General features: G+C 59.3%; 1 long non-coding RNA gene across 1 annotated transcript; it reads left to right on the top strand.

Annotated features, from left to right (window-relative positions):
* Positions 1–9,137: 9,137 nt before the first annotated feature.
* Positions 9,138–11,194, top strand: LOC139177617 (uncharacterized). Its single transcript, XR_011562136.1, has 2 exons — positions 9,138–10,593; positions 10,843–11,194. It is a non-coding gene; the product is annotated as an uncharacterized lncRNA (long non-coding RNA).
* The last annotated feature ends 872 nt before the right edge of the window (positions 11,195–12,066 follow it).

The following is a 12,066-nucleotide window of genomic DNA, read 5'->3' as shown; positions in this document are numbered from 1 at the left end:
TGGGCTGGGACACCCTCGGCAGAGAGTCGGGACGCCTTCTCTCGCTCCAGACGAAAGCCTCAGATCGGCTTCCCCGCCCTTCTCTAGGAAATCAAATTCAGGGAATGTGGTACCGTATTTACCCGCACCACTTCCTCCCTTGACATTTTGCACTCTCGAAGTTAGGGCAGAAGTAATTATGCAAACATCTGGGGCAGTCCTGCGCCGCTACCCGGCACGGTTCTTATTCAACTTGAAAGCCGCACTCTGTCATTTGCATAATAATGGCTTATCTAGAATAACACAGTAATCAGAGGCAAAATTAATTTGATTTCTTCAGTTAGTCCTTAAGATCCTGAAAACAGAGGCTTACGGCAAGAAAAACTGATTTTGCTGAGTATGGGGTTCTTGACCAGGACCAGGGAGCGGTGAAATTTAAAGTAGTGGAAATGTCAGGTTCACAGCTGAGTTTGTTACTTATCTAGTTGAAGTGTAGCTACTTTCTGGCCAAACGGGTGAAGGACTGAGCCACCGTGGGAATCCTGGAAAACACTCTTTTTTTGGTGGGAGGTTCAGTGGCCCATGAAACAGGGACAGCATGGGGGATTGCTGGGGGATATAATCAGGTCGACATTGAAAATAGCGCTGGGCAGAGAGAAGATAGACGAGCGGCTCGACAAGGATTAAGGAGGTATCCGCAGATCAGCGCTCTGGGCCTCTGGCCTGGCCCCTCTAGGGCTCAGTTCCCCACCCTTTGGACAGATCAAGAGGAATCACTTCCTTGCTCTGGGACGGTCGCCGCGACGATTGGCGCAGCAAAAGTCCTTGGATTCAAAGCAAAAAAAAAAAAAAAAAAAGGTATGTGGGTGGTGATGAGGGTATTATGTGGAGGAAACATCTTTTATACATTAAAACGTCTTTTTGATCTTTTTTAATATGAAGAGGAGTGGGAGGGAGAAATCCACAAATAAATATGGTAAATGGATTTGGACCAGAATTGTAATCGTGGGGCCACTTTCAGGGTTATTCTGGGCTCCAGAGGATTTTTTCAGAAGGACTTGTTACCTCCAAGGTCAGTCTTGTCTTCCCCAGCAAACCACGCAGAGAGAGCACAGTGCATAAGGGTGGGAGATCCACCCCCAGCCTCCCTGCATCGCCCTGTGGACAGGAATTCCCTATCTCTTCCAAGAAGACGGAAGTTTTACGTTTTTTAAGGAGGTGGCAGAAAAAGCCCCCATTGCGGTCACTTCTTTTGAAATAATTCTTATATTTCTTTTAAAATCAGAGTTGAAGAGGGAAAGCAGGATTAGGAATTGCTGAGAGTGAAGCGACCTGCAGAGTGAAGTGGGGAAGCGAGAGGGGAAATGGGCGGAGGATTAGCCCACAGTCGAGGGACTGGCTGTTTCCGCGGAAAGGAAGGAGGGCGCCAACAGACCTCCCGGCACGGGAGAGGGTGTCGCTGAGAGTCGCGACTACTGGGTTGGGACAGTAAACCAGCCGTCCCTCCATCCTTCTCTTTCCTCTGCTTTTATTATGACTGCCTTTTGGACGCAGTCTCCATCCAGACTTTTTTACACCTCCCTGGGTGGCACAGCTCACCCTGGAGGTATTATCTTTTTTTTTTTTTTTCCTGGCGGTGGGTGTGATAGCACAGCTTCTTCCCTAGGAGGATGGGTACCCTGAGGAAAGGGCACCCCTGGAATACGGGAGCAAAGTTCTAGCCTCCCTCAAGTCTTTTCCTAGCTGGGAAACAAACGCGGGGAGAATTGGGGCTCCTAGTCTCCCAATCCCAGATCCAGGTTTCAGCCTCAATTTCTCCTTTTGCGAGAGTAGGGTGGACACCCAGTGAAGAGTAGAGAAAGGAGTCCGACTTTCAGGGCGTTGCCGGTTTAACAGCTTCCTAAATCTAAGTCTGAAGGAGGTCCCTAGCCGACCTCGTTCTCCAGCCGCTGCGAGTATTCTAGCAGCCCCGGGCAGTGGGTCCCTAAACAGTCCCCCCCACTACCGCACCGCCACCCCCCACCGCAAGCTTAGGGGAGAGATCGAACTTCCCCAGTCCGGGAGCAGCCTCTCCTCCTGAGGGAGGCGCCATCCAGCCTGCAAAGTCCGGAGTAATAGCTTCGTTGACCCTAGAGCCGGAGCCAAGCCGGGCTCAACCGACCGAGAACAAAGAGCGGCCCACGCGGAAAGAGGCGCTGGCCACCCCGCTGGAACGGCGCCCGCGACCTGGGGGCGCCGGGCGCCAGGCTTCGGGCTCCGAGTCACTGTCGCTAGCCCCAGTGCGGGGCAGCGGGGTGGTGAGCTTTCCTCCCAGGAGGCGGAAACTTCTAAATGCAAATTCCCCAGTGTGATTAGGGGAAAAGTTCGCGCCCCACTTTGCGCTAGTCGGATCCGCGCGGATTGGTCCAGTGGAAATGGAGAGGGTGAGGGCAGTGGGTGCGGGGATCGCAGTAAGCCAGCTGGGCTTTAAAGGCTCTTGGACCAGTCAGAAGCGAGTGGGGGCAGTGGCCTGTCTGGGCTGACTAGTGAACCGATATCCACCGTGGGGATCCCATCCTGAGAGCGAGGGTGTGCCACAGGCAAGTGTGAGGGAAGAGAAGGAAAGATGGGCACAGAAGTGGAGGAGAGGTGGCTTGGGGGAGATGACTTGGAGCCTCAGACAGAGCCTCCCCCACCCCACCCCAGGGTACTCTGAGCCTGTAGGCTAATCCTGCTGCTCCCTCCAGCTGATGCTTTCAACCGCTGTCCAGCCCAAGTTTCCAGCTCAGGGGAATCCAGGAAAGTGCCTTCAGCCTTTGCCCCACAAGATGAGCAGACTTCCTCCTCTCTGAAAAATCAGTATTCCCAACTGCCAAATTGGCAGGGTCTTTCCCATTTTGTTGCTCTGATAGGTACCTCTAGTGGACCCACATGGAGAGTAATTTGGATCCCAGGAAGGCAAGACCACACACACACACACACACACACACACACACACGTGCTGTTTTTCTAAGATGAGTAAAGAGGTCCCAGACTCAATTTCCTACAGTAAGGTAGTGCTTCTTCCAGCCTCTGTGGGTTCAGGCACTTCTGTTCCCCAGAGAGAAAGATCCTGGTGCAGTCTACACCGGAGAGCTCCTAGGGATGTTCAGGGAAGCCAGCCAAGGCTAGATTGCTGGATTCTGGGTTGCAGCAGAGGATGGAGCCAGGCTAGAACTGGAGAGTACTGACTGGAGAAATTTATCCAAGGATAGGGTGGAAGTTGGAGCTGACACCCACAAATTAGCTGCCCAAGGGAGCCCGCTGGAGAGCGCTTGGGAGTTTCTACATGGAGTTTCCCATGTTTCTACATGGGCCCAAATGTACATGAAGCTTTATGGTCATTTGTCTAGCAGAGCCTTGTGCCTAACCTGGCACAAGAGGGTGTGCAGGAGTGGTGGGAGTGGATAGATGTAGCTTCCATCTGCTGAGCAATGGCTGCTTGCTCCATGCCAAGCTCTAGCTAGAAGCTTCCAAACTCTTCTATTCTTCATCACAGTCCTTAGAGGGAGACTTCAGTAATCACATTTAAATATGGGGAAACAAGTTCAGTGGGGCTAAGTAACTTACTGGTGACCAAGTTAAGCTGAGGACAGGGCTGACTTAGGTCTGTCACCCAGGAGTTGCGGTGCCTAAGAGGAGGTGTCATGGTACTGGAACCAAGCACAGCAGGAAGCTAGACACGCCCCACTGCTGCTCCAAGTCATGGTGTTTGGCATAACAGAGTCATCTGGGGTGCAGTTGGGGTCACTGACCCTTGGACTTCCCAGACTCTGCCCAGACGAGCAGCGAAACAGCCTGAGGTCAGGGTCCAAGAGAGGTTTCCTGCCTCTGGCCCCCCTCCTCCTCCCCAGCCACCCAGGAAGAGCTACTGGCTGCCACCAAAGGCATTCAGTTCCAAGGCCCAGGTAAAGCCAGTTGGGCAGCCATCATGGGACTTCATGCACCAGCTCCAGGGTTCCAGGACCACCAAGCCATGCAAACATGGAAGCTTGTGCCGAGACGTGCCTGGATAATCCAAACAGCAGTGGATGGGGAATTAAAAAAAAAAAATTGGATTCAGACCTGTACTTGCTCCACCCCTGACTGGCTGAGATGCCTTGGATAAGTCATTTTTCTTTTCCCTTCTTGACTTCAGTTTGTCCTGTAAAAGGGTCATTTGGATCAGGCAGCCTTAGAGTAGCCTGTCTAGTTTCCCCTTCTGTACATTTGGGGTCATGTGATCAGGTTTATTGGGCTTCCAAAACCTTTAGAAAATACTTGTTCACCGTTGACGGCTGACCACTGATGCCTCAGCCTGCACACAACCCTGGAGCTTGTGACTGTTGGGAAATCACAGGGACTCCTGGGGAGAGCTGGGAATTCCTGCTCCAGCCATTCCAGGTTCTGGTCTCAGTTTCTCAAATGATGCCAGGCACAGAACTACTAAACAGCTGGGGGGTTCAAGAAGGCAAGAGGAAGAGTCCTGGAGGAAGCGCTGGGTGACGAGACTACCTCTCCAGTCCGAACCTCAATCGGGGACAAGGAGGGAGCATTATCTTCTCTCCAGTTCCAGTACAGCACCAGGCTGCTGGAGGCATAGCCACAGCTGGGACTAATTCCAGGTACATTCTATAGGTGGCATCATGCTACTGGAAATGGCCTCCTTAGAGGGAAGAGGCTCTCTCTGTGGCAACTCCGGGCACTGGGGAAGCCAAGACAAAGTGGACACAACCCCAGTGTAAACTGCATGGAGAGGGGCACCTGAGACACCGGTGCACTGGGTGATGGGGAATGCGTCTCTCAGATTCTGGGGGCCACTGGCCCAGATGCATAGGTTTCTTCAGGACCATCAGCCTTCTGGCAAGACTCTTTGGGAGTCTCTCATGTCCGCCGGCAGTAAAGGCCTCAGCCTGGTACACAGTGGGGAGCCATGGGTAAGCTATGTGGGGTCTCCAACAACATTCACTGGCAAAGCTATGTCCCACCCACTCTGCTGGCAGGAGAACTATGTCATAACACCACTGAGGCTCCTTCCAGACTGGCTGGCATCCTGGCCAGGGGCCATTCCTGGTCCAGACCCTGGCCTGGAGGAGGCCAAAGCTCTTCACTGGGTGGGCTAGGAAATGGGTCAGAAGTGGGCAGGGAGAAACCAAGCAGTGTAACAAGCTGGAGACAGGACTTTGGGGTCAAAGGGTTACACAGGAGCCGGGAGATGTCTGAGGCTGATCGGTTGTTCTGAGGTTACCCTCTGGCCAACCTCCTCTCTCAAAGAGACCTCCTGCGGGCCCTCTCCCTCGCAGCTGTCTGAATTCGCCTCCTTGGGCCCAATCGCGTTGCTGGGCCGCGGACCTGCCAGGCCTGTCACCTTGGGTAGCATGTAGCCCGCAGTCCAGGAGCTGGGCAGGTACAAAGAAGACGCTGAGAGGTGTGACAGCGACGCCTCTCACCGCTGCCTCCCGCCGCTCCGCTGGCTCCAGGCTGCCTGGGCCTCCCAGGCACAGAACCCGTGGGTCCTCTATGCTCGGGCCACACGCAGCCCCCGCTTCTCGAGCCCCGGCCTGGGACCTCCGCCAGGCCTGGCACCGAGGAGGTCGGAGGAAAAGGCGCTGGATGTCAGCTGACGGCACCACGGGCCAGGTCTAGGGAGAAAGCTGAGGGGACCTCGAACCTTCAAATCACAGTCCAGGGCTCTTTCCTCCCCACCCTACCAGCTCCCTAGCGTGGGGCTAGGTTTCTCGTGATCCTGGGCCTTTGCTCAGACTTAACACAGACTCGCTCACATTATTATTTTAAAACAAAAGCAGTTAGATGTCAATTCTAGCTCATTTGCATCTGCACCTCGGAAATAGTGGGAGATTGGAGTGGGAGAGAAAGGAAAGAGGGAGACTGGAGGCTGCGGGTTACACCTTCCGAGCGCCACAGCTGGCTCGCGCTGCCATTGCGCCAGCCACATCTGGCCCAGCTGCGCAGCCGCCGCAGCCCCCTCCCCGCCGGCTCCCGGGACCCGCGCGCCGCAGCCCGCTCGGCGGCGCGCTCATCGATCGCCGAGGCCGCGGCCGGGCGAGCGGAGAACAAGGTATAGCCTGTATTTAGGTTCCTGCCCTTATATGGCGATGTGCGCGAGCGCCCGCCGAGCGGCCGCACCATATAAGGGCACGCGGCGGGTGCCGGGCTGAGCTGGTGCTAGCTCATTGGCCCGCGCGTCTCTCGGCAACCGGCTCTCACGAGTGGAAACGAGCCAGCCGCCCCCGCCCGCTCCCCACCACCTCCCTTTCTTTCTCCCGCGGCTTCCCCGCCTCTCGTCTCCGCACCCCTCTCCTTGCTTACCCCCATTTTTGCCTGACCCTCTCCCCAAGTTTTCTCCTCGCGGTTGTTCCCCCTCCCCCTCGGCCTCGTTATCATTCTCTTCCTCCCGCTCAGCCTGTTCTCGCCCCCTCTGCTCACGCTTCCACCTCCACCCCACGCACCCCCTCCCCAAACCCTTGCGAGCGGTGACGGAGGAGCAGGAAGGCCCGGATGCGGGAGGGGAGCTGGAGGGTGTGTGTGTGTGTGAGCGCGCGTTGCTACTGCGGTTGCTGCAGCAGCATCAGGTCCACGGTGTGCACGCACGGGGCTCTGGGAACAGTCCAAGTCTCCCCTCTGCCCGCAGCATACTCACGCTCACCTCTCACGCCCCAAAGGTAATTAGAGCAATTAGCTGCCGAATAAATGTGGTTACGGAACTAGGGATGTGCTAAACCACAAACCGCCCTAGGTACCACCAAATTACTATCTCCCAGGGTGTCCCTTCGGGCTGGATTTCTGAATGCAATCATAATAATGATAAATCGATGTCTCATTGAAAGGTTGTTTTAAAAAACTGCCAGTGGTGGAGGGAACGCTGCGTGGGGGAGAAAAATGTACTGATAGAGCCACCCTCGGGTTTCCAGGCAGAACGCAGTGCATTGGAGGTTGCGGGATGCAGGTCAGGTGCTCAGCGCTGAGCCCACCCGCTGGACGGGAGCCCGAGGAGGAAGAAGATGTCCCTATTCCCATGGACCTGAGGCTCGGGTTTGCCTCAAACTCGGGCAGTAAACGCACAGCGGTTCCCAGGGCTCCCCTCGGCCCCTCCCTCGCTCTCAGAGGCGCGCGCACGCGCACGCACGCACAGGTGTCCAGCTGACCCCTCCTGAGTGGTAACCAGTTCCGAAGCGCATGTTCTCCTAGCGACGCCGCGGCGACCGGAGCTACCCTCTCGGGGACTCGCGCTTGTCCCCAGGAGAACCAAAAGGGACAGCTAAGACAATGAGCACCTTAGCGCCCTGGGACTTTGCCCGTGATAGAGCTTGCCTCTAGGGCCGCCGCCTAGCCCAGGCGTTGAGCGATGCCCTCTACTGGGAAGCCTGTGCCTGGAGCCCTGCGCAGGTGGGGGTCGCACAGAAGACCTGGCTCGGGTGGGGGATGGGAACGGAGAACGATGACCTGCGTGACCTCTGCTCGGTCTCAGGCATCCTTCCTCGCCTTCGCCCTCTTTCTCTTCCAAAACTCGAATTCCCCAACCTGGACCCTCTCCGGGGAAGGTGGCAGAAGCGGGCTCTGCCAGGGAACGCGGGTGCGAAACTGAGGAGGGCGCTGCCTGCTGGATGGAGTTAGTTTTGGCCGCCTCCTCCTCCTCGCTGTTTCTGCGGAAGGAAGCGCTGCGGCCGCAGCAGCCCTTGGTGCCAGCACATATCCCTCCCCGACCTTGGCTGAGATTTGCTGCCGCGGTGTCTTGACTAGCAGAAAGCACAGTTTCCCTCCCGCGCAGTGACTGGGGATGCCCTCGGGGCAGAGGATTTGTCTGGGTCTGCGCCCAACTCTGGACCTCTGCCATGGAGACCTTTCTGAGCCCTGGAAAAATTCGTGGATGCCCGGGTGCAGCCTCCTGATACTTCCACGTAGCCCATCCCTGCCCCGCACCTGCCCACGCCCATTTAGCCAGGTCATTCATATTAAATCTCCAACCCCAAGTTTCTGCGTGCTTAGGTAGGTGGATGGATACCTTCGCCCAGCGAGGGGAGGGAGGAGGGCCCCAGATGTTCTCCCGTCACGGGGAGGTGTCTCCTTACGTGTGCTGCTTCTTCTCTTTTCTTAAACTCCAAGAGCAGAAGCCATTCTCTAATCTGGAAACCCCGTTCCTTGACCTGTTGGCTGTTGGTCCCTGCCCTCTTTATTTATTGAATTTGAAATTTCCAGCCAGTAGTGGTGAAATCGCTGGAGCTGAGTACCCGGTTGGTGGGAGGGGTGAGAGAAACTTGCAGATAGGGGAAAATAAAGTCCCAATTTACAGGAACACCTCTTCCTGGCCAGCTGGACTCACTACGGCCCGGATTTCTTCCCGATTGGAGTAAGAGGGGGCTACAGACCCGCTCGACTGCGCCAAGTGGTTCGGGCTCCAGAACCCAACCCCACCCACGGGTCCTCTGTTCTCACTTTTCGTTTTTTCCCCAGCAATACCAGCCCTGGGGCTCCGGGGGGCAATTTCCTTCCCTTCCTGGTGCGCCCCTAGGCCCTGCCCTAAGCTTGCACCCCCGGCCGATTCTCCAGATCTCTTTGGACACCTCTCTCTAGAACCCCGGGCTCCCCTTGGCGCCCAGAGAAGCGTGCTTGGGCCCGGGTGCCAGGCAGGGTGGCCGCGGGCGCCTCCTCGGCGCGGGCGGCGGCCCTTGGCTGGGCGGAGGCGGGGGTCGGGGGGCTGCTCCCTGCAGAGAAGAGGGTGGGCTCGCGGCACCTGCTGAGCTGCCGCCGCCGCTTCGGCTCATGGCGCCGAAGGATCCACCCGGATCTTCTCCGCAGAGTTCCGGGCTTGGGTCGTTTTGTAGTCAGCACGCACACAGCTTTTTTAATTTATTTTTTATTTTTCGCCGAGGGTGGCGGGGAGTTGAGGGGGAGTCAGGGTTGGCCAGCCCAGCCTCAACACGGGGGAAGGGGTGGCGGTGCGGACAGTGGGCTGCAAGCGGTCACCGAGGTCAACAGTCCATTAGCATTGCCCCACCCGGGCGCCGCGACCTCGCGAGGGCAGGGGGCATGCGGAATGGGGTGGGGGGGGGGGACGGACAGAGAGCGCCCTCCTGGTACTGGCCCCTTGTCACCCTCCACTCCCCGCCCCCTCCTCTGGCAGGTAACCGCCCCTCCCCCTCCCCTCTCGCCCCCCGCTGCGGCCCCAGATTCCCCGGTGCCCACGAGGGTCCGGGCGCCCGGGCGGAGAGTGCCGGGACGCGGAAGGGAGCGGGGCTGCGGGCCGGCCGCGGAGCCCGCCCCCCGCCCGTGGTAGCGTGGCGACTGGCGCCGCTTTGGCAGCCATTTTCTGCAGCTGCCGCGGCCGGGGCTCTGCGGAGTGAGGCGGAGGCTGCAGCCGCCAGACAGAGGCGGCGGGGCCAGAGGGGCGCGGGGTCATCGGCGGGGGGGCGCATTCGGTGGCCGGGGCGGGGGCGGGGGGCTCGCAGTGTCGCCGCCGCCTCCCGCCCCTCCCCCTGCTGCATTGCAGGCAGAGCGGGGCCGCTCCGCGTGGCGAGCGCCTGCGATCCCACCCTTTCCCCGCCATCTTGTACCCGGGCTGGCGCCTTCCCAAAGAGGAGCCGCGGCAGACAAAGCCCGCCCCGGGCCCGCGGGGGCCCCTGCAGCCCACCCGGGCTGGGCGGCCTGGGGGCTCCGGGGCCCGAGCCCTCGCCCCGCCCCTCCCTGGGAGCCCGCACAGCCCCTCCCAAGGGGGGGCTTCTCGTGCGACGGCCACTCGCCTAGCCCTAGAGGGTCAGCAAGGACCTCTTCCACCTCGGTTGCCGGGCTGGACCCGCGCCTTCGCCGCAGCCCACCCTGGTTGCGGGAAGGGGGGTGGGGTCCCCCGCAGGCTGGGCGGGTGACAAGAGCTGGGTGTTCTTCTAGCCTCGAGTTCCTTCTCTTTTCTACTTGGGTTGGTTGGGGGGGTGTCACTAATCCTCGAGTCCCCACTGACCTCGTGTAGTGCCCACCTCACGCCCCCGTTTTCCCCCTAGGAACCTCAAAGAAGACCGCAGCGTGGGCGGCTCTCTAGACCCCCCGAGCTGCCCAGCAGCTGCTGCAAACGCGAGATTCAGCGCTCCATTTTTCTGGGATGGCAGTGCTGTCGCCCCAAACCCCCAGCTTGCTGCTCACCCCCTTCCTTCACCGCCCCTGCACAGGACTTCCCGACCTGGGGGGTTTATGATGTGTGTGTGGGGCGGGGGGAAGGTGAGGCACCCCTTCCTCACCCCTGAGACCGAGGGAGAATCTGGCTCCTGGCAGCCTACTCCATCAAGTGCCACACTGTTCCTAGGTAGGGAATTTTCTCCCTGAAGACTCCATTTTCTCGTTCCCAAGTCCCCAGCCCCTGGGCATGAGGTGGGGGCACCCAAGGTCTCCAACCGCTGGTTGATTCCTCCCGACTGCACGTCCTAGGTTGGGAGGGAGCGGGTGGCCATCGGCTTCTGCACCCTCCTTTCCTTTCCACGCGACTCCCTAGGGGTTCTGAGTCCCCATCTCCCGGTGCATGCAGACCCCCAGGAGTGTCTGACTGGAAAAGATGGTGATGGATGAGGAAACAGGCTGGGAGAGGGGAGTGTCCTGTGAATGGTCTTTCAGGTTAGTGGCCGAGCTGGACTCTTCTTCACACACCCCACCCCTCCCCTTGTTTCTTTCAAATACCAAGATCAAAGCCCGGGTTCGCTGTGGACCGGGAACTCAGTCTCCCAAATACTCTTGGCTAAAGTCGGGACCGGGCAGAAGGGGGCTGGGCACCAGAGGGGTGGGGAGCTGCCAGACTACTGGTTCATACCTGAAACTGGGTTTCCCAACCGGACGTCTGCTGTCCCTCCCACCCCCATCCTGCAGGGTCTCCTTCGAGGATGGAAAACAAAGCATCCCAGGGTGGCCTTGCCAACGCCGCTGGCGGGGCTCAATCCTCCCCCACCAATGCCTGCCAGCCCGCGTGGATTCCGAGCCCGGCTCCGGAAACCAGTCTGACCACTTCGCCCATTTCCCAAGCCTCCCCGGGCGGCAGGCGGCCCGCTCCCAGGGTGGGGTGAACCCGGCTCGTTCGCAGCCTCCGCTGCTCCAGCGACGAATGGATTTGCCCAGAAGGCTACCGTCAAAGAGACACACTCGGTCACACTCTGGGGGCTTCCAGGTTGCTCCCCTCCCTGTCTTCCCCCATCGTGAAAACTCCACGTGGTTGGAAACTCCACTCCTGGGCCTCATCGCTGTTCACTTGCTGGGTCAGTCGCTGGCCCGGACAATCCAGGCGAAGAGCCGCCTCCAGACCTGCCCCGGGCACACTGTTCCGGACTCGGCTGCCCTGGGGGCGCTTACAATCAGGTCGGGACACCGAATTGAGCCCTAGAATTGAATGTCAATCCTTTAGAAAGTGGCTGTTGGGTGGGATCACAGTGTTGCCCCATGCGACCGAGGACGCAGAAGGACAGCAGACCTCGAGGGAACCGTGGGCGGGAAAAGCCAGAGCAGTCCCACCGAAGTGGGAGGGTGGACATGTGGCACCGAAGCCTGCCCTGCGCAAATGTTTCAAAGGCTTCACCGACAATTCGCCAGGATGCCCCCAAGAAAGCAACTGCGCCCCCACGTCCAGCCCCCGGGTCATGTCGATGGGAACCCCCTAGAGGGCAGGGCTCCAGCTGCCCCGGTCCCACCCGCCACGTGGCGACGGCGCTGGAGCGCGCCAGCTGACCCCCAGCCGGGGGCCGGGATGGTGGGTGGCGGCTGGCCTGCGGTCTCTCCCGGGTGCGGAGCTGCGAGGCGTCGGCCGCGGGGGCGAGGAGGGAAGATGGCCGGCCGCCAGCGTCGTCCGCCGGGCCGGGGCCGCGGAAGGGCAGACAGGCATGCCAGGTGGAGGGGCGCCACTCCCCAGCTTTGTCGAGCGGCCCCGGCTACTCCTAATGCCGGGCTGGGGCAGGCGGAGCCAGCTATGCCGAGTCAGCAGGGTCGAGGTGCGGCCGGTGCGTTCCTTCCCCGAGCCCCGCCCCTTCCCATCCCCATCGCGCTTTTTTAGGGGGAAGGAGAGGGCAATCAAAACCCAACTGCAGTGTTGGGGTCGTGCTTGGG

The sequence above is a fragment of the Bos indicus genome, chromosome 19, assembly GCF_029378745.1.
Source record: "Bos indicus isolate NIAB-ARS_2022 breed Sahiwal x Tharparkar chromosome 19, NIAB-ARS_B.indTharparkar_mat_pri_1.0, whole genome shotgun sequence".
Taxonomy (NCBI): domain Eukaryota; kingdom Metazoa; phylum Chordata; class Mammalia; order Artiodactyla; family Bovidae; genus Bos; species Bos indicus.
Note: the sequence above shows the minus strand (reverse complement) of the source record. Positions and strands in the feature narration are given on the sequence as shown.